Source organism: Lactuca serriola, chromosome 6 (assembly GCF_051521515.1).
Source record: "Lactuca serriola cultivar US96UC23 chromosome 6, Lser_US96UC23_V15, whole genome shotgun sequence".
NCBI classification, from domain to species: Eukaryota; Viridiplantae; Streptophyta; class Magnoliopsida; order Asterales; family Asteraceae; genus Lactuca; species Lactuca serriola.
Genome location: NC_136413.1, coordinates 36,705,107 through 36,725,806, shown reverse-complemented (window position 1 = coordinate 36,725,806; position 20,700 = coordinate 36,705,107). Strand labels below are relative to the sequence as shown.

Sequence of the window (20,700 nt, the reverse complement as noted above, 5' to 3'; positions counted from 1 at the left end):
GATGAAAAGGTGAAGATCTTGAGAAATAAGGAGGTTCCCTTGGTTAAGGTTAAACGGCAGCATCGGAGGGGATCCGAGTGAACTTGGGATCCGGAGTCTGAGATGCGTGAGCAGTACCCAGAGTTGTTTCCAGAGAATGACTTCGAGGGCGAACTCTGATTCTAATGGGGGAGAATTGTAATATCCCGAATCCTAGAGTGAAGAGCTTAGAACAAGAAGGAGTCTATAGATCCAACATCCATTCAATTGTAGCAGCCATTTGAAGGCGGAGTCTAGATCGACAGTTTGAGTGCGAGACATACTTGCTTTACTTACGAGGTGATTCTTCTCACTATACTTACATGAGTGGTAATTAATGTGTGACCAGAGGGTCTTATTCGTGTTACTGACCGGAGGGTCTGATGTGTTGCTACTGATATATGTGATATTATGCATTCTGTCATTGTGATTTATGCTATATATTAATTTGTGCAATTATTGAGATAGGACCAAAGGGTCCAATTGAGTCGTCAGACTAGAGGGTTTTCACTGAGATACACGCCTGGAGGATCCAACCCGAGCTTGAGACCGGAGGGTCTTCACTAAGACACATGATCGGAGGGTCCTTACAGAGATATAGCCATGAGAGGCTAATTATTTTTGTGTGGTATTTTGGGGAACTCACTAAGCTTTGTGCTTACAGTGTTGTGTGAGATGTGTTTCAGGTACATCTTAGTATCGCGGGAAGGCGTCGACATGATTGTACACACCATCTTGTTGATTTATATTTTAAGGAATCTGGGATATGTGAAAAACAATTTTTATGTTTGTGTTTTGAAACATCTATAAATTATGTGTGAGAGATGTTAAGCTGTGTTTTGTGTGGAATTAAAAATGAAACATTTATTTGAAAATTTAGAGTGTTACACCCCTTGGATTATCCTATGTTGAATTTCTTGCAACCCAGACATAGGTAGAAATATCAGTTCGAATAGTGTTCAAACGATCAAAGGGGTATCCAGATCTCCAACATAAACCCTAATTCCATTAACAATCCTAAGGATCCTCTATCCAAATTGATTCTGAAAAATATGATAAAAGTGAGTTTAATGCTCGTATTGATAATAAGACATGGGTACTTGTGCCAAAACATTTACAGATGCATAACATCTGGTAAATATGGATTTTTAAACATAAAATGAAATCAAATGACTTTTTTTTTCAGCGTTATAAAGAAAATCATGTCTTTTATGGTTGGTCTCAATAGGTTACTATTGATTGCTTAGAAAGATTTGGTCTAATTGTGAAACCAACTATAGTTTCTTAAGTCTTTCCCTTTCAAAGTCATGACTTATTCACTAAGTGGACATAAAAATGCCTTTTTACCATGAATTTTTAAGATGCAGTCTATATGCACCAACTTCGAGATCCATCCTGCCCAGACCATGTTTATCTTGTTGGTTCAGCCCCCTCTTCAACCAGTGAACAAATTAGAAAAAGAAACAAACTTTGATGTTGTATACGAGAGAAGAGTAGACAGAAAACAAATTATAAAATTTTGTTTATATTCCACACTATAAAATAGACTACAAGATATGCTATTTATAGCTAAAGAAACAAACGAGAAAGGCTAAAAGCTATAGATGCATGTGCTCCTATGAAAGTGGCAACTAATCCACATTATTCTCCTAAGACTTAGTCAACATATGACCAATTCATCAACTAAATTAATCTGACTAAAATATATTTGGTCACACTTTGATTAAAGTCAGAATTAAACCCAACAATCACCCCTAATTTTGACTTGTCCATACCCATAACATTCTCTACCAACCTCCACTTGCAGAACCGGAAAATCAAACCACAATAAGAAACAGCCACCTACTACACCATCTTCTTCACATTTAAATCTAAATCCACCAATCATCATATGGCAAAAATTTTCTTTGGCTTCTCTTCTTTCTTCAACCAAGTTTCATCGTCGTTGGATTCAATACTAGTACATCCATCACCTCCGATGGATTCTGCATAGAACTCGACAACCTCCTACATCAAGAATGAAAAATAAACAAGCATCACCATTTGTTTCATATTGGACTTTTTTCTATTGTACAACACCAACCAACACAGCTCACATAGATCTGGGTTATTTGAAATCTTCTTCCTTTCTTCAATCTACCTACACATACTTCCAGGTGCATAAAATTCTTGTTTTCTGATCACATAGATCTTATTTTCATATTGACTAGTTTCACCACACATGTTAGCTTCACCACATAGGTTGCTTATCTTCTTAGTTCACCCAAAACTCCAATTTTGTACACAGCTTTCCTTCAACTCACACAGTATGATCTCTAAAACTATATCGTACAGATACAAATTTAATCACGCATATTTATGGTTATGAACTCAACTCACACAGAGCTTCTACTTTCTCTAAACTTTATCGTTCATATAGAATCTCTTCAGGTGATCCCACGAGCCTAAGGCTCTGATACCAGATGTTAGTTCAGCCATTTTTCAACTAGTGAACAAATAAGAAAAAAAACAAACTTTGTTGATGTATACGAGAGAAGAGAAGATAAAAAAAACAAATGATAAACTTTTTTTATATTCCACACTATAAAATAAACTACAAGCTATGTTATTTATAGCTAAAAAACAAACGAGAAAGGCTAAAAGCTATAGATGCATGTGCTCCTATGAAAGTTACAACTAATCCACATTATTCTCTTAAGACTTACTCAACATATGACCAATTCATCAACTAAATTGACCAATTCATCAACTAAATTAATCTGACAAAAACATATCGTGTCACCACTTTGACTAAAGTTAGAATTAAACCCAACATATCTATTATAAAGTTCCCTTTTGACATTAAGCAAGGTTAACTTGCTTTGTATACGTGCTTTGTAGATTACATATCTAAGATTGGTTTTTTCATAGTCGATGAGATCTTTTTTTTTTTTTTTTTATATATCATACATGGCTCCGTCTTTGCCTACCTTAATAACACATGCGATTTGGGGCTAGATTCTTATTTTTAAGTGGAATTATTTGAAAAATTAAATAAATAATAAAAATAATAAATGTTAGATTTAATGAAATTAATGAATTAAAAATATAAATAATGTCAAAATTAACTTTGGTATTTTGTGAAAGTTCCATATTTAACATTTATTTAGCCAGAAAATTGTTATGAAAGTCTCAATATTTTCGGAAAAGTTACACTTTAGTCCCAACTTTTTTTTAACATAAAAGTCTCAGTTATTTGTAAAAGCACGATAATATGTCATTTCCTGTTAAAAGAGAAAAAAAAAGATTTTTTTGGTTATTCGAGCCAAAATGAAATAATCGGGACTTTATGTTCAAAAAAATAACTTATGACTAAAGTGTAACTTTTTCGAAAATATTTGGATTTTTCTAACAATTTCCCTTATTTAACCTTACCAAGTAAGAGCTTCCATACAAGCGGTTTTTTTCATCTTTCAAATGTTTATTATACGTTATTTGAAAGCCATGTCAACATATTTCTTTCAATAGTTGAAAAGCTTGCAAACCCTCAAGGTCCAACATAATCATCTTTTATCAATATAATTAATATAATTCATTTATATATTTTCATATTTTATATTTTATATTATGTGTTGATATGTTAATGTGTTTCATTTTGAAAGAGAATTGTTATTATACTGATGTTTGTAGTAATTACAAAAGATGATGCGACACAATTGAAAGTTTAATGATATTGTACTGATGATGTGGATAACCTAAATTCTTCTAAAAGTAACTTTGTTAAAATTACTTGGTTGAGTTCTAAACGGTAATTCTAAAATTGTATATACATACTTTATCAATTAATAACATAATTACTAGAATCCAATTACATGTATATACATGCTTTTTTAAGGGAAAGCTACAATAAAGTCGTTACATATTTGTCTCATAATCGATTTAGTACCTATATATATATATATATATATATATATATATATATATATATATATATATATATATATATATATATAATTCAATTAAGTCCTAAATACCGGTAATCGTATTCAATTTAACCCTTTGACCCGGTCAATAGGTCATCCAACTTTCAAAAATTAAATTTTTGGCCCATATTTCAAAATATATTACAAATTTGGTCTAAAATTTACACTTTTGGCTAGATTTTAAATTTTGTTACAAATTTGGTCTAAACTTTATCCTTTTTGCCTAAATTTTAGAATTTATTATGAATTCATCATAACTTTAGTTTTTTTACAACTTTTTTTCTCAAATAATTGTTTCTAATATGTTTTTTCTTTATAAAATCATATTTATACAAAAAAACGTATTTTTACATAAAAATCTTATATTTTCTATATAAAAACTTTTTTTAAAAAAGTTTTTGTATATGAAATATCTAGTTTTTAAAATAGGTATTTAATAAGTATATAAATATTTACAAATCCGTTTTTATAAAAAATATATACAAAAACGTATTTTACAAAATAAATATATACAAACACGATTTTATAAAAAATATATAGATACACACCTATTTGTGTGCATATATATATATATATATATATATATATATATATATATATATATATATATAAGTGATAAGTGTTTGTATACATTTTTTTTGTAAAATAAGTTTTTGTATACATATTTTTTTAGAAAATAGATTTGTATAAATTTATATACTTAATAAATAGATATTTTTATAATTAAATATTTCATTTACAAAAAACTTTTTAAAATTAGTTTTTACATAGAAAATATAAGAGTTTTATATGAAAATACGTTTTTTTTTTTGTAGAAATATGATTTTATAAAGAAAAAACCATATTAGAAACAATTATTTGAGAAAAAAAGTTGTAAAAAAAACTAAAGTTAGGATGAATTCATAATAAATTTCTAAAATTTGGGCAAAAATGGTAAAGTTTGGACCAAATTTGTTACAAAATTTAAAATGTAGGCCAAAAGTGTAAAATTTAGACCAAATTTGTAATGAATTTTGAAATCTGGGCCAAAAATATAATTTTTGAAAGTTAGATGAACTGTTGATCGGGTCATAGTGTTAAATTGAGTATGATTACCGGTATTTGGGACTTAATTGAATAAAAAAAATATATATGGACTAAATCGATTATGAGGCCAATATATAGGAAATTTATTACAGTTTTCTCTTATTATTATTATTATTATTATTATTATTATTATTATTATTATTATTATTATTATCAATTTTTAATATTCATGAAGTATGAATTCGATAATATCTTATTATTATCATTCATTACTATTCCACATGTTTATTAAACTATAATACATAAAATTTAATTTTATACCTTAAGATCATACTACTAAATTTTGTAATTCTTATTTGAGCACCAAAGTTTAAGTCTAAATAGTTGACGTAAACCAATGTTTTGATATCAACCGAAACATCTTTCATATACCATAAAAATAATTATGTTACCTTTTTAATACATCAAATCCTTTTGTAGAATTATTGTAGAATTCAGGTCTCAAAAATTAAAGTATCACCATTATAGTTTGAAAATTCAAGATACTAAGGGTGCATAACTAGATAATAACATAAATCAAATATGAACCATTACATGATACACAACCTTCTAAGACTATCCAAAATAACTCCTCTAGCTATGCTTTGATCTTTTAATGAGAATACATGTCAAAATAGTAAAGTTAGACTTAGGGAGCCTAGTGAGTAAACTTGAAGTTAGACTTTTGAGTGTAATAAAATTTGACAATAATCCAACTCCAAAGTCAAACTCTAAAACATACTTTAAAAATTACTTACATATAAGTTATGTGTGGACAAGAATCATTACTAATATCAAATTTAAAATCAAACCAATAATGCAATACACATGCTTGTAGAGTTCCCACTCCAAGTTTTCTACACTCAATACAATTTTCTTTCTAGTAGGGATCATGATGGTACAAAGATATAAATAAGGCAGTAGCACCCAACACCCGTTTAGAGGCACCTACATGAAGCCGACATTTTGGAAACATGTGACCATATCTCATGAAACCATAGAATGAGTTTTCGAATTATACCTTAAGCATATTAAATTAGCCATCCACGTAGAATGAAAACCACCATGGAGGCGAAACAGAAATTATTTCCAGAAGTGCCTGTGAAACTCTTAAGTCGACCCATCTTAAGTGATTACAAGTAGGATGCTTAGACAAACTTTCAATAAAATATATTATCTTCACCAAATAAAAACACTTCCAAATATATTTCGTCGATGCAACATCATACTTAGTAAGCAAGTACACCATGCTATAAATTAATTCAAAACAAATATTAAAGAGTAGTGATAAGAACATGTATTCATATTTCATGGTATTAACTTACCTTTTCCTTTCTACATTTCTCTAAGTATGTTACTTCTCTTGTAGTGTTGCATAAACGTACATTTTTTGAGCACCTACAATTAATGAATGAACCATTTATCAAGGATTAATTATACAATTAAGCACTAAACATCGTTTATAACTCAAGTCACTACTAGAAAAACAGCCTTTTACGACGTGCAAAACACGACGCTCTTTGATTTATGTTACGCATTAGAGAGCGACATTAAAAAAGAGTCATCTCTTCAAAAAATTTAAGAATTTAGGTCGCGCATTATTGCGTGCCCTTAAATTAGTGTCCAAAAAACAAAAACAAAAAAACACGGAGGGCACCTATAATAAGACGCGTGTCGTCTAAGGATGTCGCTTTATAAATTTAATTTGAACGCGCGTTCTATCCTTTAATAATCAGGGGGAACGCATTCCATCCTTTAATAATCAGGGGGGAAAATGAAAAAATGAAATCCTAAAACATTAAAAACCCCGCCTTCCTTTTTTTCTTCTTTCCCTCTTGCCCTAATTATCGATTCCTCATTTTTCTCTCAGATTTGAGTCTCCTCTTTCATCAAAAATAAGAGGTAGCAAGGTAAATTTTCTGAGATTCGAAACTATATGACTCGAATTAGAGGTTGAAGATCAGAAATCGATGGTTATAAGTCAGATTTGGGATTGAAAGTCAGAGGTTCAAGGTATAATCGGAAACATCAAGAGAAGGAAAGCAAAAGCGGAGGAGGCATCAGGTTCGAAGATTGTTCTCTTCTTCTTCATGTATATGCCCTGGATTTCTTTCTCTTACATTCAATCTCTAAATATTCTTTTATTCCCTAAATCAGGTACAAAGATTATTCCCTTCTTCTCCATCTGTTTTTGGAACACATGGCTCTACGAACCCTCGCGACTGCTAAAACCCTAGGTGCGATATCAAAGTTTTAGCAACATGTGTGTGGATTGCAGACGTTCACGCTTCCCGATCTTTCCTACGATTATGGCGCACTGGAGTCGGCGATTAGCGGAGAGATTATGCAGCTCCATCACCAGAAACACCACCGGACTTACATAACCAACTACAATAAAGCTATCGAGCAGCTCGATGATGCTATCACCAAGGGAGATGCTTCAACTGTTGTCAAATTTCAGAGCACTATTAAGTTCAATGGCGAAGGTTAAACACTATAATTTCCTATCTTGTCGATTTCAGTGTTTTTGGTTGAATACTTGCTAGAAGCGTTATGTACGAATTTACATCTATATCTTATATATATATATATATATATATATATATATATATATATATATATATATATATATATATATATACATATATATATATATATATTTAATAGATAGATAAATCTAAATAGTAATAATAATAATCAATTTGAAGCTCTATTACCATCTGGGTTCTGTTTAAAATCTTCATTTTCTCTCTTCGAATCTGCAATTTCAAACTTGAAGGTATTCTAATGGCTTCCTCTAGTGGTACGACAACATCATCAGGTGGTTCATACTCAATTCAGAACTCGGGGTCTGATGAAGATCTTCAGCAATTGATGGATCAGAGGAGGAAGAAGAGAATGATTTCGAATCGTGAATCTGCAAGGAGATCTAGAAAGAGGAAGCAAAAGCATCTGGATGATCTCAAGAGTCAGCTGAATCAACTCAGAAATGAGAACAACCAGATCATATCAAGCGTCAGTATCACCACCCAGCATTACATAAGCGTGGAGGCGGAGAACTCTGTTCTAAGAGCTCAGGTGGCAGAGCTGAGCCACCGGCTACAGTCTCTGAACGAGATGATCGCTTTTATGTACCAACCTGTCGACACCGGTTGTAGGTTTGAGGACGAGCAATACGGCAGCGGAGGTGGCACTGAGTTTGTCGACGAGTTCATGAATAACTCACTGAGTTACCTTTATGCAAACCAGCCTATTATGGCTTCAGCAGACATGATTCAGTACTGAGTCAGATGTAAATCTCCTAAAAGTATTGAAAAAAAATTCAGATTTGGTGATAGCTTGGGTGTGTTAGGGTGGGGTGGGGTGGGGTGGGTGGAATAAAGATTTGTGAACAAAGGAAGATGAAGATTTATGTGATGATTTATGGGTACAAAGAGCTATGATTGTAATGGGTCTTTCTTGTAATGGGTCTTTCTTGCAAGGTTAAACACTATAATTCGATTGGAAACTTCCTCTTCAAGTCCTAAATAGGTTAAAATGAAACAACTGAACAACACATTTAGGACAAATTTGATGCTAGGAGGATAATAATATTCATACAACCACAGATATCTAATCTACCCTTATGTCTCTGAGCAGGTCATGTAAATCACTTAATTTTCTAGAAGAATCTCACTCCCACCAGTGTTAGTTTCTTGACTTCTTCTTCTGATTTAGATGATAATTCTGACTTCCGAGCACTATAATTTGACCAAAACTGAAACCCTAAAACCTTATTGTAGGAAGGAGGTGGCGAGCCACCACATGGTTCTTTGGGCTCGACTATCAACCAGAGCTTTAGTTCTGTGGAAAAATTGATTGCTAAAAAGAACGCAAAAGGCGCTGCTGTGCAAGGTTCTGGATGGGTGGTATGTTCCTTAATCTTTATTTTGTCATTTTGGTTTTTTCTTTCAACTTTTTTTTTTGTTATTTTAAACTTATGATATATTTTGGCAGCGGCTTGTTGTTGACATAGAGTTGAAGAGGCTTGTGGTTGAAACCACATCAAACCAGGTAAGTTATCACTAGTTTTATTCAAACAAATTAGTATCCCTATTAAACTTCAGAATTCAAATTATTGAAATATGAATCTCTGTTGTAGGACCCACTGGTTACAAAAGGTCCAAGTTTGGTTCCTCTGCTTGGCATAGAAGTTTCGGAGCATGCATTTAAACAAATTTCATTTTTGTATGGTATACAAATTGTACACATTTCAACTTATATATGTGTTTTTGTACAATTTGCAGTATAAAAATGTCAGGCCCGATTACTTAAAGAACATCTGGAAGGTGATCAACTGGAAATATGCAAGTGAGGTATATGAGAAAGAGTGCCCTTAAAAGAGTTGCAAGTTTGTTAAGATTTAAAGGATGCAATAAAGAAACCCTATTTTACCCGTGGGATAAGAACATACTGTGTATGAAACCAGTTTTCCTGTTACACATTGGATTTTTCTGATTAGAATCCATTGAATCATTGAGTTTCAGTCAATAACTAACATTCCTTTGTGCAGATGAAGCTTATGATTTCTGTTTAAGAGTTGTTCAAATACTACCTATACATTCTCTCTCTCTCTCTCTCTCTCTCTCTCTCTCTCTAATGACTTTGTGAAGAATTGTACTTAAAACACGATTTTTTGTGCAGCTTCCAGAATTTATGATGGGTCTCGCAAATCTTGCTTTACTTTCTGGTGAACGTTCATCTTTAAAGGTACTTGTTATATGCAAAGAAAAGGGTCATAGTCTTGCATCAGATCCCACATCCATATTTACACTTACATACCCTCATTTGTCATAGGTTTTGGGACCCATAAGCCAGGCCTTGCATCATGCACCCCAGTATTTGGATGGCTTACCAACTGTATGCATATTACATGAACTCCGCCTTGCAAATTTGGATTCCGCTGGTAAGTTTATTATTTATTTATTTATTTATGTATTTTCCAATGTATTTTTCATAAAAATCTTGTGAAATATGTTTTTCATAAAAAGAGGGAGCAGTGATAAATTAAGATTTATTTATATTATTTAATAAATCTTTTACACATTTGAAGTTATTAAATAATAAATATTGTGTATTTTGTTGTCTGCAGTATGATGACACAGAGAAACGAAGAGAAATGGCTAAAAACTCTTTAGAAAGATACACTCATTATTATGAAAGATGGGCTACAAACCAATCCATAAGCTTACATTATTATTGTTATAACTTATAATATTGTTTCTATTTATATAAAAAAACACTTGACTTTTATATGATGTTTTATAATTTATAAGTTTTAACAGGATAATTATTGTTTTTTGTTCTGGAGTTAGCAATGTTATCAAACACAGCTGAAACTGTGAAAAGAGCCAGAGAACTGACGGAATTGGGAGTTTACCCTATGGTCCTCATGTCCCAAATGGCTACACTTATTATGGACATTATTGCTGGAACATATCAAGTAATTGAAGCTAGTGCTGACTCATTGTTTGATGGTAGAAGCTGTAAGTTCTTCTCAACTTTTTTTCTTTATTATTATACTAGGTTATAACGTGTGGACACCACAAAAAAATTTAAAACTAATGTTAATTAAATTATAGGGTTAATCTAAAAGATACCTTATTTTGTGTTTGTTTTGAATAAAACTTCAAAATTACTTTTTGCCCAGATAAAAAAAATTCTGTTTTTTTCATTTTTCCCGATCCGGCCATTTTAATCATTTTTTTGTCAAAGAATTTGTACACTAAATAGCACATAGGGGGAGGGAGGAGGGTATTAAAATGATTATACGATGAAACATAAATTTTGTAAACTAAAATTTAATAATAATAATTTATCGTGTTAAAAAAAGGTTGTAAAAGTATTTATGATTCAAAGTAATATAATTTTTGATAATTATTTAAAGATAAAAAAGTAATTAAATTAATTGAAATCTGATCCTTATGATTGAAAGTAATATAATTTTTGCTAAAAATTACATAAATGCTCCCTCTGTTAACCAATTTACAAAACAACTCATGTCTTAATAAATTAATTGAAATTTGATCCTTATGTTATTCAATTGACATAATAGCCCCTGTGTAACTAAATTTTCAAAGCAGTACATTTGTTTTAAAAAATTACATAATGGCCCATGTGTTAATAAAATTTAATGAAATTTGGTCCCTTTGTATAAATCAAAGTCTAAAGAAGTAATCACAGTGATTTTTTTTTTTTTTTGCATTTTTTTATAATAATTGTTGTAATGTTGATTACATTCAATACAGTTTTAACAGAAACTTTAAGTTTTTCATTTAAACATTATGTTCAAAAAGTTTTAAAAAAAACTGTTACAACCGAAAAGTATGATTTAGATTTATAAAATCACCATTACATCAATTATGCTAAAAAATTCAAGGATACCTAACATTATTTCTTTAAAGGGAAAAGGACAAATATGCCTTTTTCTTTATACTTTATGAAAAAACAAAAACAAATGAAACAAAAAACAGATACCACACTTCTGTTGTATGCTATCTCCTTCTCACGAAATAGATACCATAGAAAACAGATACTATGTATACATAATGAAAGTAAGATGATATATGAAACTCAAATCTTAAAAAAAAGTAGTAAAAGGAGAAGAAGATTCGTAACAGAAGGAGAATGAAAAGAAATAAACTATAAACTGAAACTATGGATAGGTAAATGAAACTAGTTGCTAATTCTTGCGTTTAAACTTTTAATATTTTATCGCCTCAATTTTGCAGACGAGCATTGTGTTTACATTAGAAGAAGGCCCGAGGGTCTTGTTCAATGGTTTACCTGTGTTTGCTCTAAGGGAGATCAACTTATCAAAAGTAAGTTATTTTTTTCACCCTTTTACTTAATATTTTTGTGATTGAATGAAAGTCTTAATGAAAGTAATTGACAACCCTTTTTCTGTAAATGATGTTGTGATTGTGGGAGAGGTGTTTTGTTTTTCTCTGTTGCTAGGTAACCTTCTCAACAACATCATTCTACTTAAGCAGGTGATTAATCAAAGATTAAGTGATATTTTTAATCATGTTTGGCATTCCTTTCCAGTAAGAAACAGAGTTGTATGATTATTTGTTAGTTTTATAGGAATGTATAACACATATTAGCAATGTATTATTTTTGTTTAACATTTGAATGATTCTTTGTATGACATTATAATTTGTGCAATTTATTTTATATTATGCAATGGATTGTATTTTTTGTATATGGTATTTTATTTCTATTATAAGAAATTAAATGAAAATTTAATTTAAAAATTAATAAATATATAAATTTATTTTTTTTAAACATTTAAATTTACGATACGCAAAAATGTATGTCATCTTCATTTATGACATGACCTTTCTTGACAGGGGCTTTCTTGATACGCATTGCGTGTCATTATCACGCGCGTCGTAAGGTTACGACACGCGAATGCGTGTCGTCTTCCTTTATGACAGGGCCTTCCTTGATACGCATTGCGTGTCGTAACCGCGCGTCGTAAATGCGCGTCGTAAATGCGCGTCGTCTATAGACGACACGCAAAAGCGCGTCGTCTCTCTTTATGACAGGGCCTTCCTTGACACGCATTTGCGCGTCGTCTGAGCGTTTTACGACGCGCAATGAGCGTCGTAAAAGGCCTTTTTCTAGTAGTGAGTCAAATGATCTCAATCATTTTATAGCATTAGGTAATTATTAAGGATGTTATTAATAATGGTTTAACATCTGTATGAAATATTCCTAGGCATATACACGACCCATCTAATACTCGATCGGTGGGTTTATGTTTAATGTACGTTGTTGTGTTTCCTTCCAAACATTTTATAGACATTCGTAATGAGTTCAATGGCTGAAATAAGTGCTAAAACATATATTAATACTTTGTCACATCTTATTTTATTAATGACTTCTGGTCTTAAATGTATTAATGACCTACAAAACTTCATGAGACATTTAGGAAGGCATAAACCATCCAACCCAAACCGTAAGCTCCAGGGCCGCTCCATTGTTTTTTACTATCCGGGGCGAGATAAAAAAATTATGCCCTTATATGTGTACCGTACAATAACAAAAACATATAATCAAACAAATGTAGTAATTTCTAATATAAAAAATGCAATAATTTTTATAATCAAACAAATAATACAAACAAAATATACAAAAAATCACCTAAAACGATGTCTTCATGCATTTTTTGAAAAAGCATCTCTTATTTTACAATAATCAATATTTTTAAAAAAAATCACTTTCAATACTTAAAATTGCTAATTCATCCAAGTCCTGGTTCACATCATAGAAACAAGAACAAACCTTTAGAAAAGTAATTCACAAATTTGTATCATAAACAAACCATAGTAATCAGAAACTATACCTGAAGTAAACCATAAATCTCATATACCAAACAGCAGAATTTGATGCTCAAACCATAGGATCCTTCTGTTTCTTCAACCAGCACTGTATATACAAACCAAGTGTATTAATTAGTTTTAAAGATCACACAAGTGACACAAAACATATTTTTTTTTCAAATGTTATTTGCCAAATCCCAACAGGATTATATTAGATAAGGCCTTCTAACATTTCAAAGTAAGCAAGATTCATATGTTGGATCACAATTTTCGGATGGATTGAAATATCATACTTATCAAACTAAGCAATGTCCATCCTCACAACACTATTGTTTGATTTAAAGAAACCTAAAGATCAAATCTTGAACTTTAACACAAAGCATGAATCAACACAAACGTTAATTTGAAAACAATGAACAGATTCAGCTTTTTCCTAAATGGGGTAAAGAAATTCTAACTTGCTAGTTTAGAGGTGATAGATTGATGCAGGAGGTTTGGTGTTCAAACAAAAATTAAAAAAAATCACTTGAAGTAAAATAGAACTTACCCTAATTAGTTGAAGAGCAGAAGATGAGAAAAGAATCAGAAATCGAGAAACCACACGCGTCTTTCGTTCCTACAAGTACAACAAATCACAATAATCAATTACACATATTAAGAAAAAAGAACTGATGATTGATGGCAGCAAGTTTATGTATTTAGCAAAATCACAATCAATTGAAGAAAACTCACCCAAAAATCGAGCAAAATCACAATCAATTGAAGAAAACTCACCCAAAAATCGAGTGGATGAGAATAGAAATCGGCAAAGTTCTGGACCTCATGACCCGCATACACATGCTGATGTTGGATCGGTTTATGATTGTATTCATTGATGATATCTTGTTCTATTCCAAGACCCAGGAGCTACATGAGGAACACTTGAGAGAAGTATTGGACACTTTGAGGAGGGAAAGACTTTATGCAAAGTTCTCTAAATGTGAATTCTGGTTGCATGAGGTGCAGTTTCTGGGGCACCTTGTCAACCAGAACAATATTCTGGTTGATCCGGCCAAGGTCGAGGCCGTGATGAGGTAGGAGGTTCCGAGGTCTCCATCTGAGATTTGAAGCTTCCTTGGGTTGACAGGCTACTATCGGAAGTTCATTTAGGATTTCTCCAAAATAGCAGTTCCTCAGACTCAGTTGATGAACAAGGTGGTCACTCTTCATTGGGGGCCTAAGCAGTAGGCAACTTTTGAGACCTCTAGCAGAGATTGATGAGACGTTGATTTTAACCCTGCCTGAGGGTGTTGAGTATTTTGTGGTTTATCGTGATGTTTCGATCTCGAGATTTGGTACAGTTATGATGCAGTGTGGTCGTGTGATCGCTTACATTTTGAGGCAGCTGAAGCGTCATGAGGCGAATTATCCGACACATGATTTAGAGTTAGGGGTTGTGGTTTTCGCCTCAAGATTTGGCGACATTACCTCTATGGGTTCCGTTGTACTATTTACACAGATGACAAGACCTTGAGTTACTTGATGGATCAGCCAAATTTGAACATGAGACAGTGCCGATGGTTGGATGTGGTGAAGGATTATCTGTAGTGCCCGTGTTTCTGGGCCTGCCATTTTTAGCAATGTAATAGTCTAGGTTAACCTTTGTAACCTCAATTTGAAATAATAAAAATGTATTATTCGTAAATTATGTGAGTTATGTGATTTATGTGTTTATTTTCTTAATTATTATAATTTAATGAATTAAGAATAAAATATGCATCAAAATTAAAGTATTAGATATGCCCGATATCTTTGGATAATGTTGTAGTAGTTGAAACGAGGTTTCCGAATATATATAGAACGCCCAAATCTGACTTCGTATGAGGAAGTTATGATTTTCTGAAGTTTCGACTAGGCAGTATGCAGCCCGAATACTCGATTTGAGATCGAGCGGTTTTTAGCCGAAACAATCTAAACGAGAATCGAAGATCTCGTTGTTAGTAGCGAAACGATGAAAAGTTAGGCGAGAACGGACGTCGGACGAAGAAGTTATGAATTTATAACGAAATTTTCTGTCCTGACCTCCTAAAAATAATTAATAAAAATAAAAGTCAAAATTAGCCAACGGAGTCTAAACGAAAGTTGTAGAGCGTAGTCTCACCTTCGCGTGGATATAAAGAACGTCGAAAACGGAGTTCGTATGAAGGAGATATGAATTTTTGAAGTTTATTAAATATTTAATATTTATTTTTAATTAAACCTCCGATATTATCCGAAGAGGAGTCAGCCGGCCTATCCGAAGTACGCCCCGCGTACTGATGTACGCCCAGCGTACAGCGAAGGATGACGAAGTCAGCACTCGAGTACCTCCGATGACGCAAGTGCTTACGATCCGAGGCGTACGCCCCGCGTAGCCTCGTACGCCCCGCGTACGTGCGAGGGTTCAGCTCCTATAAAAGGGGATCCGAAGGCAGCTCTTTTCTTTTTACAATTTCTTCCTTCTCTCTCTAGCCTTTGCCTCGTTTTGCGTGCCGTTTGAACCCCGAAGCCCCGGTAATATTCCCGAGCCCCGAAGCGAGATCCAAAGCCCCGAAGATCCCGAAGAGCGTTATTCCCGAGCCGAAGCTCTGCCCGCGAGGAGCCCGGTTTTTGTGAAGATCTTCCAGATCTACGAAGACACACTACTTCTGCAAGCCGTAGTGCTGCCCGATCGTCTTCCGATCAAGTGAGTGTATAATCCCTTTTCAATACACGATATTATACAAGTAATTGTTGAATGTATTTGAGAATACGGGAAGTATTCTATATAAAATACGTGCTATGTGTATATATTTTGCAGTTATATGTGTGAATGTATATTCATTCTCTTTTATCTCATAGATTTGATATATTCTCTATGAAATATGTGTTATGTGTGTATGCCTCATCTGTTATGTGGAATATGTATTGATTAAATCATGCTATACAGGTTTTTAAACAATGTATAAAAATGTATATTTTTATCTACTAATATGTTGGGTAGAAAATGGGTAGATAATTGGTGTGAAATAAACAGATGAGAGGCCTCAGTGTTATTGGTGTTATTCTAGTCATTCAGCAGAGTATGGATGACGACCACGGACTATTCTAGACTGTCCTGTGGAACACTAGCAGGTTCATTACCTGTAGGTGTTGTGAACGACGTGTTCACCGGTGTACTCTATCCCCCATATGGTTGCCTTTAGGGCACTTATTGTTGAGGAAGCCCCTCTGCAGTAATGTCCGTCCTGATGAAAATCCTGAATTAGGTTCCTTATAATAGAAGTTATTTTAGGGACGTAAAGTGAGGATAACGGGAATGGGTAATCGGGTTTTATTGTGGATTGGTGAAATTAAATATAATTATTTATTGTGGGTTGAAAACCATATATGCTCACCAGGCTCCCAAGCCTGACCCACTCAGTTTATTTGTATTACAGGAAGTGGCGCAAGAGCTTAAGATGGGCGAATCATCAAGTTGTTTTGTTTACAAGTCTGTATATGTATATATTTGTTGAATGACTTGTAATGTTATCGTTTATGTTTTATGATCTGTATCGGAACATGATATCCCGACTTTGATTATGAAATGAAATCATATTTCTATATGAAATGTTTTGATAAATATCTATTTGATCATGTTTTGTTTTTGGGAACAAATTCCGCATCTCTTTTAAAATTAAAAGGATTTACTCTGAAAATGTTTAAAAATCATAAATGAAATCGGTCTTTTCTGGCCGAGATTTTGGGGATGTCACAGTTGGTATCAGAGCATTAGTTTAAGCGAACTAGGAATTTGTAGGATTTCTAGACTTAAACTTAGTATGCTAAGTGGAGATTGGGAGATGTGTGTCTGATAAATTTAGACACGAGCACTAGTTTATTTTAGGAGAGTTGCCTAAAATTCTTTTATGTGCTAAATGTTATATGTTGCCATACATGATATTAATTGTTCGGATCTACGGTTTGTTGCCAACCGGATCTGAAGGTTTATGTGTTTAGGATTCTAAGCGTATGTATACGATATTAGAACTAGCATGTAATCGTTTGGAGTAATAAGGATGATTTGAATATCTGTCGTGAATGAAGATCTAAATTTCACATTATTCGGTGTATAGATCAAAAATGGTGAGAACAAGAAGCGGAGTTGGAAATGCTGATGAAAACAGGAATCAATCACCTGTAATTCAACAAATACCTGTTGTAGCTGCTGCACCTGAGCCGATAACAATGGCTGGTGTACAAATGATGATTCAAACGATGTTGGATCATCAGATGGAAGAAACAAGATGCCTGCTTAGGCAGAATCGTGAAGAACCGTCAATTCAAGTGGAAGAGCCCGAGGAGAATGGAGGGCAGTTTGAAGGAGAAAACTTTAGTGGGATCATTGGTCAAGACAACCCACCCGTGGTTAGGCGCAATAGCCAGGATGGATGAAATGATGGGCGTGGGTGTAAGTACAAGGATTTCATGGCGTCCAAACCACCATGTCTATCCGGAAGCCCGACGCCGGTGCAAGTTATGGACTGGGTCTCCGAAATGGAGACTATGTTTGAAAGTTGCGAATGCAGCAACAGGCAGAAGACCGCACTTGCGATCCCTCTGCTAAAATCTGGCGTGTTGAGTTGGTGGAAGTTGTTAGCTGACTCTATGCCCAAGGGAGAAGCAAGCAAAATGTCTTGGGAAGACTTTGTGGAACAACTAAAACTGCAATACTGCTCCGAGCAAGACCTTCTGGAAATCAGTAATGGGTTTCAGAATTTGAAGAAAGGGAAATTGAGCGTTACTGAATACGCTGCAGGTTTCACAAAAAAGATGAAGTTTATCCCATATTTGGTGCCTACAGAACTCTCTAAGGTTAACAAGTTTTCCCTTGGACTACCAGCGGACTATGGTCCAATGGTTAAACAAGCAACCACATTGAAAGCCGCCATCTGGGCTGCTAGAAATGTTGAGACCCAGATCAGGGAAAAGGGTTTGGAAAGCTCAGAGGTTGGTGAAAAGAGGAAAATCGATGGATTTTTAGGGTCCAGCAAGAAAAGTAAATTCTCGAAATCTGGTTCGAGAGGAAGTGGAGGAAAGGTAGAGGCGAAATGGTGCGACAAGTGTAAGAAAAAGCATCATGGGAAGTGTGGCGGGGAAACCACATGCTTCAAATGTGGAAAACCAGGGCATTATGCCAATGAATGCACCTTCACCAAGAATGTTTGTTATGGTTGTGGTGAGGAGGGTCACATCTCAAGGGATTGTCCGAAAAAGAAGGAAGCAGCAAGACCCAACATTCCGCCAAAGGCAAAGGCGAGAGCATTCCAGATGACACTGGAAGCTGCTAAAGATGAAGCTGATGTCGCTTCAGGTACCTTTCTCGTTAACAAATTGCCTGCCCAAATTTTATTTGATTCTGGAGCCAACTACTCCTTTATATCGCATGAATTTGGTAGAAAACTAGCTTTGCCTGTTGATAGACTAGATAATGCCTTATTAGTCGAAGTTGCTAGTGGCAAGTTTGTACCTGTTAGCCATCGTATGAAAAACATCTTAATTGATCTGAATGGGAATAAGTTCCACGAGGAATTATTGCCTATTGAACTTAATGGTTTCGACATCGTTTTGGGAATGGATTGGCTTAGCGCCAATGATGCCGAAATTTTATGCAAGAAGAAAATAGTGAAAGTGAACCCGCCTAGAAAGGAATCGTTTATGGTGTACGGAGATAAACGCAGAGTAAATTCTGGAATCATTTCTCTAATGAAAGCCAGAAAATGTTTGACCAAGGGGTGTACATCACACTTAGCATTCGTGATCGATGCTAAGAAGGAAAAGAAGGTGATACAAAACATTCTTGTTGTGTGTGATTATCCGGAAGTATTTCCAGAAGATCTTCCTGGATTACCACCCGATCGACAAGTAGAATTTCGTATCGACTTGTTGCCTGGAACAATGCCAATTGCAAAAGCACCTTATCGATTAGCACTGACGGAGATGAAGGAGCTAATGATGCAACTTCAAGAGTTATTGGACAAAGGTTTCATAAGACCTAGTTCCTCACCCTGGGGAGCTCCGGTGTTATTCGTAAAGAAGAAAGATGGAAGCATGAGGATGTGTATTGATTACCGAGAGCTGAATAAGGCAACAATAAAGAATAGATATCCGTTGCCAAGGATTGATGACCTATTCGATCAACTACAAGGTTCAAGTTATTTTTCAAAGATCGTCCTGAGGTCAGGATATCATCAGCTGAAAGTAAGAGAGCAGGATATAGAGAAGACTGCATTCAGAACGTGATATGGACACTACGAGTTTTTGGTTATGTCGTTTGGACTAACCAATGCTCCAGCAGCATTCATGGATTTAATGAACAGAGTTTGTAATCCGTTCCTAGATAAATTTGTGATAGTTTTCATAGATGACATTCTGATTTACTCGAAAAGCCAAGAGGAGCATGGCAGACACTTGCGAGAAGTGTTAGAAGTCTTGAAGAAGGAGAAGTTGTATGCAAAGTTCTCTAAGTGTGATTTTTGGATTCGTGAAGTCCAATTCTTGGGTCACGTGGTCAACCAAGATGGGATAATGGTTGATCCAGCAAAGATTGAAGCTGTAATGAAGTGGGAACAACCGAAAATTCCCACGGAGATCCGAAGCTTTTTAGGATTAGCCGGATATTACCGAAGGTTTATCCAAGGCTTTTCTTCAATCGCTAGTCCATTAACAACTTTGACCCATAAAGGAGCTACTTATGCTTGGAGTGATAAGCATAAAGAAGCATTCGAGAAGCTAAAGAAGAAACTATGCGAGGCACCGATACTTTCTCTACCCGATGGGGTTGAAGACTTCGCTGTTTATAGTGATGCGTCTGGGGTTGGATTGGGTTGCGTTTTGACCCAAAGGGATAAGGTGATCGCATATGCGTCTTGACAATTGAAAGAGCATGAAAAGAACTACCCGACTCATGATTTGGAGTTGGCAGCGGTAGTTTTCGCACTGAAAATATGGAGGCATTACCTCTATGGCATGAAGTGCAAACTTTTCACTGATCATAAGAGTCTCCAATATCTCTTTAGTCAAAAGGAATTGAATATGAGACAACGACGCTGGCTAGAGTTACTTAAAGACTACGACTGTGAGATACTTTACCACCTCGGTAAAGCCAATGTTGTTGCTGATGCTCTCAGTCGGAAAGTCAATCTTGAAAGGAGAAGGCCAAAAGCGTTGAGAATTGAAGTTGTCTCGACTATTTTGGAAAGTATCAAGAAAGCTCAAAGCGAAGCTTCTAAGAAGAATGACCGAAAGGA

The 20,700-nt window shown here is 34.2% G+C and overlaps 2 pseudogenes; both read left to right on the top strand.

The window, feature by feature from the left end:
* Nucleotides 1-7,245: 7,245 nt before the first annotated feature.
* On the top strand, nt 7,246-9,424 carry LOC145057556 (superoxide dismutase [Mn], mitochondrial-like; annotated as a pseudogene).
* On the top strand, nt 7,738-8,503 carry LOC145057557 (bZIP transcription factor 11 pseudogene; annotated as a pseudogene).
* Nucleotides 9,425-20,700: the final 11,276 nt, after the last annotated feature.